The sequence below is a fragment of the Adiantum capillus-veneris genome, chromosome 4 (genome assembly GCF_014529385.1).
Source record: "Adiantum capillus-veneris isolate H3 chromosome 4, ASM1452938v2, whole genome shotgun sequence".
NCBI classification, from domain to species: domain Eukaryota; kingdom Viridiplantae; phylum Streptophyta; class Polypodiopsida; order Polypodiales; family Pteridaceae; genus Adiantum; species Adiantum capillus-veneris.
The window spans coordinates 10,230,941-10,249,611 of record NC_140934.1 but is presented as its reverse complement, the minus strand read 5'-3'; the positions used below and the strand labels follow the sequence as shown (position 1 = coordinate 10,249,611).

The window sequence follows — 18,671 nt, the reverse complement described above, 5'->3', positions numbered from 1 at the left end:
ATTTGAGTATTGTAATAGCTCATGAGGGTTGTGCTTTTCCCCTTCTTTCACCATTTATGGTTTTCACTGTTTACCCCGCATCGTTGTTGCAACTAGCAGTCAAGATTATAGGGTGGTTCTTGCGAGGGTCTCATTCTTTCACCATTCATGTCTTTCATAGTTACCTTGAACCATTGTCGCAACTAGGTGTAGTCGAGATTATATTATATAGATTATTTTCTTGGAGAAGGTCCATCAAGGCATTGGGTGGAGCTTGTGGTGGGGCCCTAGGCTCACCTACCGGCAGCTGCACAACAGGAAGCCATCAACTTGCACACATGGTTGCAAACACTACAAAAAGCCTAGCGGAGAAGCAATATGGTGGACAAGCTGGCATTGCGGATGGGGGGAGCTCGAACAACATCAATTATACAGATATGGAGGTGCAAGAGCTACTAATAATCATCATCGCTTTGCACATTGCCTTCGTGCTCTATCTCCCCCATGCCTCTGTGTGCATTTCTCAAAACTACCTTCTCTCTCTCTCTCTCTCTCTCTCTCTCGTGGGGTCTCTTCTCTAATAGGTAGGTTTCTCTCTCTCACTGCATGGTATCGTCGCAACACCCTACTGATCTTGGCTAATCCCCTGTGAGGAGTCACCCATGCCTCCTACGCATCACATGTGCATAGATCAACATCATTGTCAGCCGTGATCCTCAATGCCCTTCAGCAGTCCCGCCATGCCTCCTGCACCGCAATCCCTATTGTGGCAAAGCATCCAACACCAGGGAGACTTCTCTCAAAGAGGCCTGGCATGCAGGCCTTGAGGGACTCAGAGGTGGTGAAGGAGAGGCCAAGCATGATGTAGCTACTGAAGCAAAGGCAGCTCAACCACTGCAAGGGAGATAGCCCTATATACCTTGGCTTGGATCATCTCCTGCAAGCTATTGATCTTCCCTTTTCAAAAGGCCACACCAAATTGTAACTGCCTTCATTTGCTGCAACCAAATTATCAACCGACTGGCAAAACCTATTGTCGTCACTAGGCATTTTCAACTTGCGTTTCCAAATGCAAGTTCAAAGAGCCTGGTGAGTGCTTCTACCTCCTGCTCCCTCCACCGCTTTTATATATAGCCCTATATACCTTGGCTTAGATGATCTCCTGCAAGGCGTTGATCTTCCCTTGTTAGACCACACCAAATTGTAACTGCCTCGTGTGCTGCGACCAAATTTTCAATCCACTGGCAAAACCTATTGTCGTCACTAGGCATTTTCAACTTGCATTTCCAAACGCAAGTTCAAAGGGCCTGGTGAGTGCTTCTACCGCCTACTCCCTCCGCCACTCTTATATTATAAGTTATCTCAGTTTCCTCCACAGAGTATGAGCTGACAATGCCCACCTTGATCGCCCACTTTAGCTGCTCAAATATTCTCACATCCTTTATGTATAGCAAGCACAATCTACTACCGCTCCTTCACACACCATCAGGTTCATCACTCAGTCAGGCTCTTCACTCTTCCTCTCTAATAGCAAGCACAAGCAGCCTCGTGGAGATGAGATGCAGAGCTGTTGCATCTTGCATAATAACACAGGATAGGTTATTGAAGCGAGACAAGCCCTCGACGCTCATTCTTTGAGAAGAACTAAGAGCATCCAAGCAAACTGCAAACAATTCTAATAGGGATTCAAATGTGTTAAGTATGGAGCCTGATTTACCCTTGTAATTTTTTGTGGTAAAAGCGCACATTTGTAAGGCCCCCATTATGAGGAGAAGCCATCGTGCGTGAAGGAAAATCACTCACCGGAAACCAAAATTTTCACGGACAAGAATTAGGGGCAACTTTAGGGGGGCGGAGGCCCCCGAGACTTTTTTTCCCCTCGCCGGAATATTCCTTTTCACCGGAATATTATGGCCAGACGGCGGCCGGAAAGTGGTCGAAAAACAACCGATCGGTTGGCCGGTGGTCAGTAGTCAATGGCCGGTGGCCGGTGGTCGGAAGTCAATGGCCGGTGGCTGGTGGCCGAATTCAACGACTGGTGGCCGAATTCAAAAGCGGACTTGTCTTCTCAAGGGCGGCCACACATGGGCGGATTGGAGGGTCCGATTTGGACTTATTCGCACAAGGGCGGCTACACATGGCTGCCTCTCATAAGAGAGGGCGTCCCTTTTGGCCTATAAAAGGAGGCCATTTCTACACACATTTCATAGTGTGAAGTTGATGCAACAAGGTGAGTGTGAGGTGGTGAGAGTGAAGCAAGGTGGGAGCTCTATTAAGGGTTTAATCCCTTTGTAAACTACTTCTTCTTTTGAAGTGCTAAAGCCATTGAGTGGCTACTTTCCCGTGGACGTAGCCCACATTGGGTGAACTACGTATATCATGTGTACTCTCTCTCTCTCTCTCTTTCTACTCTATAATCTCGTGTGTGAAATCTATCTCTCTCCATTAAGTAATCTACTCAAAAATCTATTTAGCTACGTCTTATTTCCTAACAAAATGCTCCCTTTGACAAGTCTTATATCCTTGCAAATGAAATCTTCCTAATGACCGATGTCGTGATGGCGTTTGAGTAACGTAGCTACTAGATAAGATGTGGCTCCTCCGTGTTTTGTTCTTGTTATCACCAATGGCATCCCCTCCAAGTTCTACAACGATCAAGCCTATTTGTAGACTATGAAAATCACCTTTTTCCATTTATCTTCACCATCCCCATTTAGGTTGTGTTTCAAAAGGCAAGTTGGATGGGCTTTGTCTTGACAACATCCTCTTTGTGTTCACCATTCCCTTTTAGGTTGCGTTTCGAAATGCAAGTTGGAAGGACCCCGTTTCCCCGTTTTGAACTTGATGTGGTAGCATGGTTGTTGAACCAGTGAGAGGGGACACAGAGGAATTTCTCCCAGTCTACAAAAAGTATCGGTTATTCTTCACATGACTATATGATATAAAATTTACTTTGTTTTCTCAAGATGAACGTGAAATCCAACCAAGAATCTTTTTTTGGTGAGCTAATTGGAATAAAATACTTTGCTTTTGGGTTCTGTTCTAAACTCAATAGAACCCAAAGGTCATGAAAACTCGCATGAAAAGTACTTGACTTGCTAACATCCTCGAAGTGCAGAAGTGTTTATACTTCAAGTTGAGCAAATGTGAGGAAGTACCTAGCCTAACCAATTTGCAGAGGATTGAGTTCATGTTTGGTTGGCATAAGGAATTTGGGTGAGTCATCAAGAAAAAAGACATTTAAAAAAAAGTCATTTTTTGGCACTCAAATCATAAAGAATAGCAATATGTACAAGCAAGCATTCACTCCAATGGACACTTATTTATAGCCATATTTAAATTTTGTCATGCTTTCTTTAGTCTTAACCATCTTGCCATATTTTCTAAAAAACATGCCAGGATATTCATGACTAGATATCAACATTCCCTCTGCAATAAAATATTTTGAAATTACCATACTTAAACATTCCATTCATAGATTTTTACAAGTTTCAACCATGTCTTTATCCTTTTCACTTTCCTTATTGCAACTTGAGAAGTTAAGACAAAATTTTCAAGGATGGTGCCAATAGGGGATCTCAAAACTCTCGACCTTCGGTAAAAATCTTTTTAATGTTCTTAATATCCACTCAAAATAAAAAAAATATAAAACTCCAAGAATTACAAAAGGCATCCATGTAAACAATGATGGACCTTTTTGTTACTTGGAGTTTGAAGACCATGATTAATATGGTGCAGAGGAGAATGGCTCTACAAGACAAACTTTGCACCAAACTAGGAGAGACTTTACATTAATACTAATGAAAAGTGGGCTCAAATAGATTTCTTGTTGGGTGTATATGGTCTTACAACCAACAAAACATTGGATACGGGCATATAAGCGTGTCACAACAAACATGATTCTTTAGGCAGCACGAGCAAGTTTCATTTTGTTTTATGATAGTAAATACCAAAGTTTCATTCTGCTTATGATAGTGAATAACAAAGTTCATTCTTTTTATGCATGAGCAAGTTTGGTTATGTTTATGGTACCAAAGATAGAAACCTCATGTAATACATACACAAACCTTAAATTCCATACATTATGAGTTTCTTCAAATTGTCCACCACTGGGGGTTCATGTATGAGGATAAAATTTGCACATGGCGGCCATGTATAGGTTATGAAAAAAATCTCAAGAATCATATAAAAATATGGCTAGCCTACTTATCCATTGTTGTTTTTTGCTCGTCTTTTATCCCTCGCTCGTTTTTCATTGCTCGTTAATTGATAGCACCCCAAAAGATCACTTATTAGAGCCATAATCAATGAAAAAACTTACTCTTGCCACGTTGGCCTCGTTTTCTCGGGGTCTTTGATCTTGTCACCCACATGCGAATGTCTGGCAACACATCGTCTTCCTCATTCTGGGTTTTCCCTTCAGCACTAGTCGTACTCTGCTCCTTTACCTCAAAGTTTTGTTCTTCTTCTGTTGTTTCCGAAACAGGTTTCTCAGCATTACCAGGGACATTTTCATCAAGAAATACCTCCACAGGTGTCTTGTATGTAGGCGTCACTGCATCGTTCCCTGTGTCTTTACCGGAAGTAGTTCTGAAGCAGCTTGACTATGAAAAAACATCAGAGAAGACAAAAATCAACCACCTGATTACCCATTGAAACAATTTTCTCACCTGTTTTTGGGCATGGTTCAACTGGCTTCTTCTTTAGAAGGGATTGGTCTTCTGCAGAAATAACTCTGGGGCAATCCTTAAGCATGCACTTTCCTTTCTCAACCAAGTGAGCATAGCAGAATGCATGGTATGCATGTGAACAAGGCAATAGAACAACATGGCTTGAGTGATTGTGATCATGAATTTTTACACCACAAGCATTGCACACATCAATGAGAACAACACTATGTCCAGGAGTTGAAACTCGTGCAGGCAAGACTATGGTTTTAGGTAGCATTGATTGACTAATCATGTCTGTCACAAACGTGACATAGAGACCAAAGGTTTCCTCACGGTCCAAGCATTTGGATAATTCTTCCTGTAGGCAAGAGACCTCTGTTATCAGACAATGTCAAATAGGTATAAAATCGGTATGAATGCTTGAAAATCGGTATAATGATGTTATCATACCGGTATGATTACATCCTGCCAGTATGATGTTATCCCACCGGTATAATGTTATTATACTGGATAGTATAACATCATACCGGTAGGATAACATCCGGTAACATCATACCGGTAGGATAACATTAAACCGGAAGCATAACATCAAACCGGTTGGATCTAACCATACCGGTTAGATGTAACCATACCAGTAGGATGTTATCATACCGATAGGATTATATCCTAAATCCTACCGGTAAGATAACATCCTACCGGTAGGATATAATCATACCGGTAGGATGTAATCATACCGTTAGGATAACATCCTACCGGTATTGTCATCTACCCTTACCGAATATGATATAATCCTACCGGTATGAAAAATCATACCGTATGGTACTTTGCAGGTATTGTACTACAATCAGATGGAGTTAAAAGCATACCTGTGCCTACTGTAGGGTGGATTTTGCTTGGTCAAATTTTTCTTGGAGGCTGTCAAGCAAGCTTGTTGGTACATTTGCATCGTCAGGGAAGTGCATTCGGATGGTGTCAAGGGAACCCTTGCAACGGTGCACATCAACAACATATTTGACCACTGAATCCTTAGCCTTCTGACACTCGGATGATACATTGTCATGAGATTTTCTAACCTCAACAAGAAGTTCTTGCAAGGAAGTGGATACTTCAACACTAAACGCAGACTGAGTGGTCGCAAAAAGTCCACTTCCGACTGGTGTACTTCCGGATGGGGTATTTACTAAGAAGATGGCAGAACCACTTGGGGTTCCTATGGATACTTGGGAAGTCTCTAACTTCCATTGTTCTCTTTTCCTATCTAAGTGACCTTCATTGGTCACATTCTTCACCACCTCAGATGCAAACTCAGCCCACTTTACCGGACTTGTGCATACAAAATAAACATATCTGCGTGCAAACTTGACTCCCAGCAGATAGTTTGGTGGTTTGGATTGGTACACCTACTTGTAGAGCTGGTAGAGTGCCTTGTAGTGATCCGGCCTTGCTGTTTTTATCGGCACTTTTGTCTCCTTCACTGGAAGGCACGTGAAAACTTTCATCCAGTCGGATCTGGGCACATCTGCATCTGTCAACTTCCTAACATCTTTCCCCTCAAGACTTAACCCATATTCCCTGTGAAAATCCTCCTTTATCGTGCAGAATGCCTTTAATGGCACCTCCACATCCTTGGGGTGAACAAAGCGGCTGATTTTGGGAGGAGGCTGTAACTTCTATCTCTAAAGGAATAAATCCATATTCATTACTCAATGTATCCACACCTCAGTACTCTACTACACATACAGGTCCGCTGTACACAACACAGACAGAGACAGAGAGAGGTGACATACCTTCGTGGGAGAATGTCGGGTCTTTGTGGGGGAGACCTGTCGGGATGCATTCCTTGGGCTCTTTCTTAGGTTGCTATCCATAGCAAAGGATAAGCAGCGTGCATAGGGGGCTGTAGAGTGAGCAGAGAAAGGCGCAGAAGGAGAAAGGCACAAAGATACAGAGAAGTCACAGTCATGAAAACATTCTACTGAACATTCGTTCTGACGTGGTCTCCACACGTGTTTTTGAATCCTCCACATGATTTTTAAGATTTTGTATCCTCCACACGATTATTTAATTCAAACAATTCTTGCGCATAACACCAGTTTCATACCCCCTAAATTTTAAGCCTCCAAAAGAAACTTTCAACAGGTTAAAACCGGGCCACCTATTCATGCATCCACCCCTAAACAACCAACCTTATCGCAAATGGAGACTCCCTAGGTAAGTACGATGGATACCCCATATGTTGTTTCGCCAGGGATCTCAGTGCAATTTGAGCCTACAAGTGAGATAGCTTTACTTTTCCAAGTCTAGCACATCTTTCCCTTGATGACGCCACGGCAACAAGCCTTGCTTTGTACTTTGGCTGACTATCATGAGCGGTGATCTTATACATGTAAACCCATTTACAAGGTAGAGCCTTTTTGACTTGTGGTAATTTAACTAGCTTCCATGTCTGGTTTTTATGCAGAGCTGTCATCTCTGACTGCATGGCCAATTGCCAATTCCTGGAGTCCTTCATTTGCACTGCTTCCTTGTAACATGAAGGCTCATTGCAATCAGTCAACATGACATAGTTCATAGATGGAAAAAACGTATCAGGAGGTCAAGTGACACGTCCAGATCTACGCACAATAGGTGGCTCAGGCTCAGCCACAACCTGTGGTTCCACTCTATCCTGTCCTTGCTCCTCTTGAGCCCTGACATTTTGTCTTGCACGTGCAGGTCCATCTTCTTGGAAGACAACTCTTCTAATCTCCTCAACCCTCTCTGGTTTAGAATGATATTTGGATTCATTAAAGTGAACATCATTGCTGCGGACAACCTTTCTGGATTCGGGATCCCAAAGTCTGTACCCCATCTCACCAGAATTACCATAGCCTAGAAAGATGCACTTTCTACTCTTTGGCTCAAGTTTGTTCCTAAATTCCTTTGGAACGTGAGTATATGCCTCACAGCCAAAGACTCTGAGATGCTTGTATGAGGGCATTTTGCCTGACCATACCATCTCTAGCACTGAATCCTTCTGCAAAACCTTGCTAGGAGATCTATTTACAAGATGAACAACTGTTGATACAGCTTCAACCCAAAACCCATTTGGCAGCTGTGCATTAGACAACATACTTCTGACCTTCTCTTGTATGGTCCTATTCATCCTCTCAGCAACACCATTTTGAGGAGGATTGTAAGGAGCAGTAAGTTCACGTTTTATACCTTTTGACTCACAAAAGTCCTGAAAGGCCTTTGAAACATACTCTCCACCATTGTCAGTGCATAAGCATTTAAGCTTCTTGCCACTCTGATTCTCCACAAGTGTCACAAACGTTTTGAAAACACTAAACGCTTCATCCTTGTGCTTGAGAAAGTAAACCCATACTTTCCTCGAGTAATCATCTATAAATGTCATAAAGTAAGAAGCTCCCCCTAGAGATAGGTTAGGCATAGGTCCACACAAATCACTATGAACAAGTGCCAACTGTGTATCTCTTCTACTGCTTCTATGCTTATGTGGCTGCTGTGTTTGCTTACCATACAGACAATGTTCACAGAATTCAAAATCATTAAATGAAAAGCCAGGAAAATAACCAGAACGAGACAAGATTTCCATTCCCTTCTTGGACATATGTCCTAACCGGCTATGCCACAAAGAAACGTTTGGCTGCTCGGTTACATTGATTACATTTTTAGAGACATTTGATACATAAATCATGTAAAGTCCTCCAGACTTTACTCCATGTGCTACTGTCATAGAACCCTTGGATATCTTCCACATGTTTTGTCCAAAAGTGGTGACGTAGCCAGCATCATCAAGTAAACCTGTGCTGATCAAGCTCTTTGTAATTGCGGGAACATGTCTCACATTCTTCAGCATGAAAGAAGAGACATTCTGAAACTTCAATTGAACATCTCCAACACCTAAGATCTCACATGTCTGCCCATTGCCTAGCCGAACATGATCTTTAGTGGTCACATAAGAGGTAAACCACTCCTTGTTTGGAGACACATGAAGTGATGCCCCTGAGTCTATAATCCAGTCACTCAGTGCATTTCCATCAGATGCTGTAAGAAGAGCTGAGTCCATTGTATTCTTCAAGAAGTAGATGTCTCCTGACACTAGACTGTCATCCTCTGCAACAGTGTTTGTCACGTTTATTTCTTGAATCTTCACTGAGGACTTGTTCTTCTCGATATGGTCTTCAGCTTTCTCTTTGCCTTTTTCTGCTTTCCATTCTCTGCAGTCTCTTTTCATGTGACCCTTCTTGCCACAATGGTAGCATTCTATGTCACTCTTGCCTTTAGCACTGCGGGACTTGCTACGAGACTGATTCCTCTTTCCACCTTTGTACTTTTCTTTGGTCCTTCCCCTGACAACTAAGGCTGTTCCTTTGCCTTTGTCCATTGTCTTTCTATTGGTTTCTTCAGTAAGCAGACTTCCTTCTACACCTGCTATGTTCAAACCATCTGGAGGTGCATAATTACTCAAAGATGTGCGAAAAGTGTCCCAACTTTCCGGCAATGTGATCAACAGGAACATAGCTCTAACAGGTTCATCAAACTTGACACCTTGAGCTGACAACTGACTATAGATTGTGTTGAATTCATTCAGATGATTGGACATAGGTGTCCCTTCTTTCATCTTCAAGTCAACAAGCTTCTTAAGCCAGTATACCTGTGAAGCTTCACTCTGCTTCTCATAAAGATCACTCAGCTTTAACCATGCTTGATAAGCCGACATCTCATCTGCTACATTGAAGTAAACGCTTTCTGCCAAAGTCAGCATAATGGTAGAAAGTGCCAATTCATCCATTTCGCTCCATTCATCTTCGTCCATATCTTCTGGTTTTATCCCCTTGAGCTTTATAGGTTTTATCTGCTTCTTTTGTACCAACACGTGCCAAATCTGCTTCTTCCACAATGGGAAATTGGTTCCATCCAGCTTCTTGATATTGTAAAGAGCAGTGTCCTGTGATCCAGCCATAGCTACGCTTCACAGTAGTTTACTTTTCTGGGAAAAATTTGGCAGAGTTTCCCCTGTAAACTGACCTCTGAACCAATATCAACCTGTCAAATGAACCGAGAAAGCTTCAGATTCTGCAGAAATTTTGGCAGAGTCTCCTTTGTAAAATGGCTCTGGTGTACTAAAAACAGACCAAAAAACAGCTCAAAAAAACACTGTCTCTCTGACACTGTAAGCTGCGGGTAAACCTGTCCTGCACCTGCACTGTCTCTCACTGTCCTGTCACTGTCCTATAAGCATAGACTGCGACAATGCCTCAACGGCAGTAAAGCAAAGATGCAATCCCAACTGTCTAACTCACAGTCAATACATCCTAGCTGCCTATCTATGGGTGCTCGAGGGATCGCTCCAAGACCTGTATCACCGAAAGGATCTCAACATTCGAGAATCCCCGAGCTCAATAAAACCTCACTCGACCCTCAACAAAGGCTGCAGTAAATCTGACAGTACATAGACTTCCCACAAAGTCATACATCCACAAATTTCCCACTATATGCTGTAACCGCTGCGGCGGTTGTTTGCTGCATGACTCACAGCCAGCAAACCCTCAACAAAAATACATCATCTCTGACAATACATCCCATGTGGAAGTACCTGCAATGTCAGGATGAAATCTGGAATATCAAGCAGCAAACACAAGCTACCTGATGAACTAGTGGATGTCGCCTACAGTCTGTGTGTAGATGCGCCCGTGTCGTATGTGACATGCCTCCAAGAACTGTGAGCCGTCCTTTGATGTGTAGACAGCCACAAATCAACACTCTGGGAGTGTCAATATCCTCAGCACCTGCAATCGTAGGCCGAAAAACCCAAATTTGCAGAGTCGGAAATTCTGACAACACCGAGCCCTTCGGGTTCTCCCACGAGATTTGGGGCTGTGTCTTCGCCTATCGAATTTCACTCCAATATGAGTTGGTGACTCTAGCCTCCTGCAGTGCTGCCCCGAGCCTCGATCTGAGCTCTGATACCAGTCGAAGGAGTACGAGCGGAAGTGCGACGCAAGAGAGAGAGAGAGAGTGCGAGAAGAAGAGCACGACGATATGGTGAACTCGCTCTAGTGTAATGTGTAGAGCATAGTGAGTTCTTATTAGGCTTTTACAAAAGAATATGTGTACATACCTGGCGGCCCTCCCACTTACCTGGGCGACCACATTGGGCTTTATACCCCAACACCAAGATTCTGTTATTTGAGTGGATCTTGTAACTGGCCAAGCACATCCTCTAGGAAACAGGTTTATAATTGATCATAGATCTGACACCACAATTCACTCGGCCCCATTGCAGTATTGTTACACGTGTAAAGCAGGCACTGATGTTAGGGAAGACTCTTCTTATATGGATGTACCACCTGGGATGACTGAGTCGGACAATGTGGATTGGGTCCACCTAGCAGCAACCATAGACACTTGGGGAAACAGGGGGACGACCTGGGTAACACCTGAGGGGGATGAAATTCCACCACTCGTACCCTTAAATATGCTAGAAGCAATGCATATATCTTTTGTCAAGACTCATCCTCATATAACAAAGAAAACATACAAGTGGGTCCCTAAATCTTCTTTAGTGACCATGGTTGATGCTAAAAAATAGAAGCCTTGTAAGAAATGTCCCACTCGCTCCAAGAAATGTAAGGAAACGTGACGTTGGATTCCTAAACCACTATTGGAAGCCCAAGACTACTATCAAGGAAATAATCAAATCTGGGTGCCAAAACGTAGATTGTGTTCTTACCTGTCACACCTGACCCTTGTGCGCCCAATCCTGTAGCTCCAAAACGATTTTGACGGTCAAAAATCACTAAATGCTACACACCCGCTCCAGAGCTAGTTTGGGTACCAAAGAAAGAACAATTTGTTCCACCTAGATCAGGAAGGGGGAAGTCCCATGAAGCTTCTAGCTCCTCATGTAATGCATCCATAGAGGTAAAAGCTTCTCCGCAGCCTCCACCTACAATAGTGGACCTCTATGAAACTACAAAGGAATCCACACCTCCCAGTGTTCAAGAATCACCTGATGAAACACTTCAAGTTTGATCCTGGGAGAGTACCTTACCACCCTTGCAACTTGACGAGGCACCTAAGGTAATAGAAAACTACAGGCAAAAATCCTCAACTAGTACTAGATGGAACAATTGGTTTCAAAGGGTGACGAGCACATTTCAAATGGTATGATCTACCCAAGGAAGGGGGGAGTGTTTGCTGAAGTCATCATTCACTCAGTCCCCTCTCAACCTTCCTCCCTGACCTCTCAATCTCCAATCTTAGGGAATGTATATATAAAGCCTTATACTCATAAAAACAAGATAAAAAAGTAAAAGAGCAAGAGCCATAACAAAAAATCATAAAAACACATTATGCACAAGAATACGACCCTTGTAATATTTGCACTCTAACCATAATCTATTTGCGTGTAGAGATATGGCTAGTACGCTAGAGTTATCCACTCCTGCCTTGGGTGAGAGGTACCCTCGTTACTTTTCACAAATGTTTCACATGGTCTTTTCGGTGCTTGCCCGTGAATGGGATTTGGTAGGTACACTAGCATGTGAGAGGAATTTCGAGGAGTTAGAATGGCTGATGCGTCTCTTGACCACGATTGATCCATACTTAGTAGAGAGCGTCTCTCCCATTGCACAAGCCTATCCCTTTGACCAAGATGACTATAGGCGTCTAGTGACTTTCTTAGTAAACATTGGTGGCTCTGATGATGAAGAAGGTTTACATGATTATACGGATGGCACATATGGTCTCATGGATGATGACTTTGTTTTTCTCGACGACGAGGATAGGGGTTTAGCCTTAGGATTTCCCCCCAATCTCTACAATATCCTATTCCCTTGACTCTCTAGGGGGAGTGCAAATAATTAGGTTAGGGTTCCTTATGTATTTTAATTGTGTTTAATAAGTGTTGGTACCTTTTCCCACTGATGTGCCTCCTAGAGGTATTCTTTGTGTTTCCTAGTGTCTACAAGAACGTGTTGCTGTTGTTATGATTTGGACCTTCATGGAATCTTTCTCTTGTTCACACTTCAAATCAAGCGCGACCATCAACACAAACATGTGTTTCTTGTCCATGAGCATTGCCCCTTATCTTTATGAATCCATGTTTGTTTGCTTTAATTGTGATTGGTAGCATAATATCCAGCACATTTGCTTAATATCAAACATTAAATTCAATGTAAGCACTTGTCTAGGTTTAAAAATCAAGTAGTCCGACTAAGCTAGTTTGACCAAGCTAGGCGTTAGAAATCTTCTCTTAATACCATGGGGAATGCCTTCCTAATAATCAATGGTTACTTAGGTTCTTAATCCGATTTAGGCAGCATTGTGTGAAATGTACTAGGGCTTAGTCACTATTGACCTTTAGCTTAAGTATTATAAAGGGAGTTTACTAATGTGATGAGCCTGGGAAGGGTAACAATGTTATATGACCCCCCAAAGTTACAAAATTAAAATGCTGAAAACGTACAAACAAAAAAAATCAAAGTGCCACAATGTAAAATCTTAAGCTGGAAGAGAAATCTCAGCTTGATTTGGTACTTCAATCACATGTATCGCCTATGGTACTAGAGCCCTAGAGGTTGCCAGTGTGGGCGCTTTTCCTTGAAAAGAAAAAAACCCAAGGCATACAAAATAAGCACACACATCAAAATTGAAACAATGTGAAAAGACTTTGGGGGGTCAAAGAAAAGGAAATAAGTCAGGCAATGATTTTATGAGTAATTCCTTTTATCGTAGTTTAACTACAAGGTCTTCTAGGTATAGCCTCTAGTCAGCCCTCGGACATGAAATACTTGGCTCTCGCGATTAAAAAACTTAATTGACCACAAAAAATTGAGAAGCTTGCCAATGGTATTAATAGTCGATCTTTAGTGCCTTTCGATCGTTAAATTAGTGACCCCAGACTTGTTTAATTTTTTACCTTTACAAATGTTTATGCGTTTGATTATATTGCAATTTAATGCTGACAAATGGTTTAGAATTCTGTTACCAATCAAATTGTCTGCCTACAATTACATATGCTTTTTAATTGTATATGAGAATGCAATTACTATGCCAATGTTGTTTGATTTTGCGGTGACTGAAGAAGGCTAAGGACATTCATCTCTTCCACCTCGACGAACGAGCTTCAACTCAATAGCTTCCGAGGACGGAATCTACATCAGGAAGGGGGACATGTTAACCCTCACGCACATTCCTATTACCTAAGATGGACATCGTATTATTTATTTGGTAGAATCAGGTACCGGGCTTGTCGTTCCAATAGGAAAAGGGTAAGAGTGATCGCCAATGAGAGGCGCACTCTAACTGGAACATTCAAGGGATTAGTTGGCTAAGCATGGGCGCCCAAGTGTGAATGGGGCGAGCTCATATAAAAGTCAACTAAACCTAACTTTCACTTATTCTTTCATTTGCGCAATTGAAGAGGGCTCTTGCTCCATCTCCATCTTCTTCTTCATCTCATTGTGTGTGTGTGTATGCGAGAGAGAGAGAGAGAGAGAGAGAGAGAGAGAGAGAGAGAGAGAGAGAGAGAGAGAGAGAGAGAGAGAGAGAGAGAGAGAGAGAGAGAGAGAGAGAGAGAGAGAGCATTGCGACGACGGCGGTGAGGCGGTTGCGTGCGGCGTAGCGGCGTCTCCCTCTTCTTCGCGGCAAGGAATCCTCCACCACAACAAGCATAGAGCGGTGGGTGACACACCATCGTCATCTTTGAACTTACTAGTTTAGGCTGTTCCGTGCTTGGAGCCATGTGGCTCGCACACAGTGTATCAGTAAGTCCCTTGCATTGACACGTGCGACAGATGTACACATTAATGAAAATATATATTTTCATATACATGATTTTTGTTAGAAAGCTTGTAAATGAATTTAATGTTTCAATCAGTAACAAAAAAAAAGACGAGAATAAAGAGGAATTAGAGTTGTCTAAATTCCTAAATGGATTCCAAAATGTTTTTATTCATGATACCCCCATGAGCTATCTCCACAATGAGGGGACAATGACCATGCAATGGAGCTTCTACCATGAAGTTCACTACCTAATAAGCCTCCTTATTGAGCTTTATAAGCTCCACAAGAGCAGTTCAAAAGGCAATAGCATGAACTGATATTTTTTGAGAGATATTAGGCTTTCTTCTAACCAAAATAAAAGTGAATTTTTCAAGAGATTCAATAATTAGGTCACATTATCTCTAAAGATGGTATCTGTATGGATCCACAAAAGGTAGAGGTACTAAAAAGATGGCCTAATCCAAGGAGTCTACATGAGTTGCGAAGCTCTAAAGGTATGATTGCATACTAGAGATGCTTCATACGAAAAATTTATACTTATAGCAGGTCCAATATATGACTTAACAAAAAAGAACGTTAAGTATACATGGACTGCAAAGAGAGCAAAATACTTTTGAAAAGTTCAAAGAGAAACTTATCTCTCAACTTATGCTTACACTACATGATCTCTCAAAGCTATTTGAGGTCCAATGTAATGCTTGGATGATTGCCTTCGAGCAAAAATTTGCTTCAAGAAGGGAATGCCATAGCATACAAGATTCAAAGACTCAACTCCAATGAGTGAATGTTGGACATATACAAAAGGAACTACGAGCTGTTTTACATGCCGTAGACACGTGGAAGTACTTCTTGCGGACTCCATCCATGATGAAAACCAAGCTCTCTGATAATCAAATGAGGTGGGAAAATTTCTTTTTGCAATTTAATTTTTACATTGCTCACATTGCTGGCAAGCACAATCATGTAGCCGATGCACTTTCTCGATGGCCAAGGGTAGATAGGTTATCAATAGCAACCTACAATGAACTATCTTTTATGATAGTTAAATATGCTTCTAACCTAGGCTTTAGGGATATGATAATAGCCTTTACAAATGGAAGAAAAAGAACCACTCATGTTGGACGATGGTTATCTTCCATACCTCAATAGGCTATATCTTCCTCGCTTCCCATGCTCCTCCCATATGCGAGGCAAAGAGGAATTTGAATTTACTCTGCTAGGAGTAACAACATACTTGTATCGGCTTACCTAGAAACGAGAACATACAAGGGTATGTTTCAAAATGTATGGTATACCAAAAGATGAAGTATGATAGAGGGACCATGGCTTGCCAACATCTAATTGTGTCGGATAGAAATCCTACCATGACCACTAATTTCTGATAGAGTCTCTATCAGAACTAGAGTAACCCTCTTATGTTAGCCTACTATTCCAACAGATGCCCAAAAGGAAATCACAAAACTAATGATCCTTGATCTACTAAAAGCCTGTGATTCGAAGTAGATCAATGCTCAAAATAGGAGAATTACTTACCCTAACAACAATATGTCTCTAATAATGTGAACATACTTCTAAGGGGGAAATACCTTTCGAGGCTAAAGACGAAAGATCCAAAAGTCCCTTGTAGCTTAAGGTACTTGGGAAGATCTTCATTGCAAAGGAGTATATCCGAGATCAAAATGAATCTTTTTAGAAGATTAAACATGCTATATCCATGTATTAGTTAGGCAAAAGAGGCTCCTGCAACTAGGCACAAAAGAGCCTTACCCTTCACTGTAAAGGAACAAGGGGCTATTGCTATTAAGCACAAAAGAGCCTTATCCTTTAAAGAAAAAGAAAAAAAGTTAGGTCTTACTAAACTTCCCCAAAGCTCACCTAAGTCAAATTACACACAAGAATCCTACGGGCCATTAAAGGCCTATTCGAGCCTTATTAAGGAGAGCCACCAATAGAGGCCATAAATTAAGACCCACCAGAGATCGAGGATGAAGCAAACAAGCTCCAAACCAAGTTCATCAATACAAAGCTACAAATCAATTTTCACCAGAGAAGAGGATCTAGAGGAGCGGATGACCGATTTCAAGCTATATATGCTGTTGTTGCATATGCGAAGCAAAGATAGAAAGATGCAAACAATTTCGCTGTTGATGCGTGGAAAAGCAAAGCTATGGTTTTATGCTTTGGAGGGAGAACCAAGGTTGATATGGCCAGCACTACGGACTCGCTTTCTGAAGGACTTCCATAAAGAGGTGTCTCCAGTAGATTTGGGTGCAAGGTTGAAGACCTTGAGATAGGATGTGAATGCAGAATTTGGTGTTTTTCTTACCCGGTTTGAAGAGTGTTGGGTAGAGTTTACAGTTGCCATGCAATTTGCCAACGATGAGTACTTTAAATTGGAGAAATTCATGGCGTGTTTGAATCCCAAGGTCTAAGAAAAGGTGGATTTCAAGAGTTCAGAGAATTACAATGGTGCAATTGCAATTGCATGGGCAAAGAGCAAGAAGATCAAGAAAAAATTGAACAAGGCACGTTGGGGCACAAAGATATGGCTCTTAGTCCATTCCCAAGTCCACGAGAAGAGGTTCCTATGGAGAATCAAAAGAATTGAGGTGTGGCAATAATTACTCAACAATGGGTATGTATTGTTCAAGATTTGACTGAGTAGATAAAAGAGATTCATTTGAGTGCTATGGATAGAGGTCAACCAAGGGCAAGAAGAGGCAAGGCTAGGCCGTTGCCTGGTAGATGTTATAACTGCGACGGAGAATAATGTCACTATGCTCTAGATTGCCCGCATCCATCAAGAGAAAGAGACTGCATGTACGCGTTGTTTGGTTGAAGTAGAGGAAAAGTGCAATTTAATGGTCAAAGTGAGCAGCAGGTAGCTGAGAACCAGACACCTCCAGCTCTACCAGGTAATGATGAAGTGCCTAGAGTCAATTTTACTGGGATGGATAAGCAGGATGTAGATGTTTTGGCAAACAAAAGAGCAAGAGACAAAAGGGAAATAGAGATTGAATAAGAACCCAGGGATCCAAAGAGCAAAGGAAAGGTGAATGAAGGTTTAGAGCAGCCAGAGTCAAGCAAGAGAATGCGGCATCAGAAGATTAAGCAAACATATAACCAGTTGGGGTGTGGTCATTTGCAATATGATTTGGTGAGTGATGTTCAGAGTCAAAAAGCTAATACCACCTTTGGTCGATTGATTGCATTGAACCCCAAGTTGAGGAGTTAGTGGTCTACTAGTGTTAGCACGAGGCTTCCATGTGCTAGAGGTGATGTGCATGTAGTACATAATTTGTTCCTAAAGGATAGGGAGCCTGATTGATGTGCTTCCAGTAGTAGATGTGCTGATTGAAAGGAAGAAGCTGGTGCAAGCATATATTGATCGTGAGGCATAGGTTTGTGTGCTAATAGAGGCTACTATGAAGGACATAGGCATCAAATTTGTGGTCAGATCCAATGTGCAATTGAGGATGGCCAACCATGCCAAAGCCATATGTTTGGGAGTGGCCCAAGATGTGAAGGTAAAAGTTATGGGAATTGAATGCCTCATTGATATCTTTGTAATGAAAGCAAGGGAAAATGCTTACCTTGCCATCTTGGGGAGGCCTTGATTGCTGGTGATTAGAGATGATCAAGATTGGGAAAAAGGGGTCTTTTGCCAGACCGTAAGAATGGTGGGTAGGTGGTTCTTGACTTGAAGACCATGGATAGCCACTTCATTCGGAGGCAAAAGGTGAAAAAGGAGATTTGAGCAGCAGCTATGAGTACGAGATGGAGTCAACCTATGACAAGGGATCTACCAATGTTGAAGAAGAAGAGGAGAGTGATGAAGACCTGCTGAAGTTGGACACTGAGTTTTTTGGAGTCAAAGTGGATTCCTCCATGCCAAGTGAAGGCATGCAAGTTCCAGTTTATGGTCTAGAGGTTAAAGAGATAGAAGGCATGCTAGATGAGTCTATGTGGAGTTAAGTGCATCCAACCCCAATCTGTTTGCCACAAATATTTGCGAGGAGCTAAAGGAGTGGAGAACCAAATTCTACTCAAGGATGGGTACAAGCCAAGGGCACAAAAGCTGTGGAGATTAGGAGACATTTAGAAGGAGGCTCTATGCAGGAGATCAACAAGCTACTTGAGGTAGGTATTATCTATCAAATAAAAGAGTCTGAGTGGGTTTCACTTATTGTTATTACACCAAAGAAGAACAAGAAGTGGAGATTGTGT

The 18,671-nt window shown here is 42.0% G+C and overlaps 1 pseudogene; it reads left to right on the top strand.

Moving 5' to 3' along the window:
* The window catches only part of LOC147458692 (uncharacterized), a 95,369-nt pseudogene extending 77,903 nt beyond the window's left edge, over window positions 1-17,466 (top strand).
* Window positions 17,467-18,671: the final 1,205 nt, after the last annotated feature.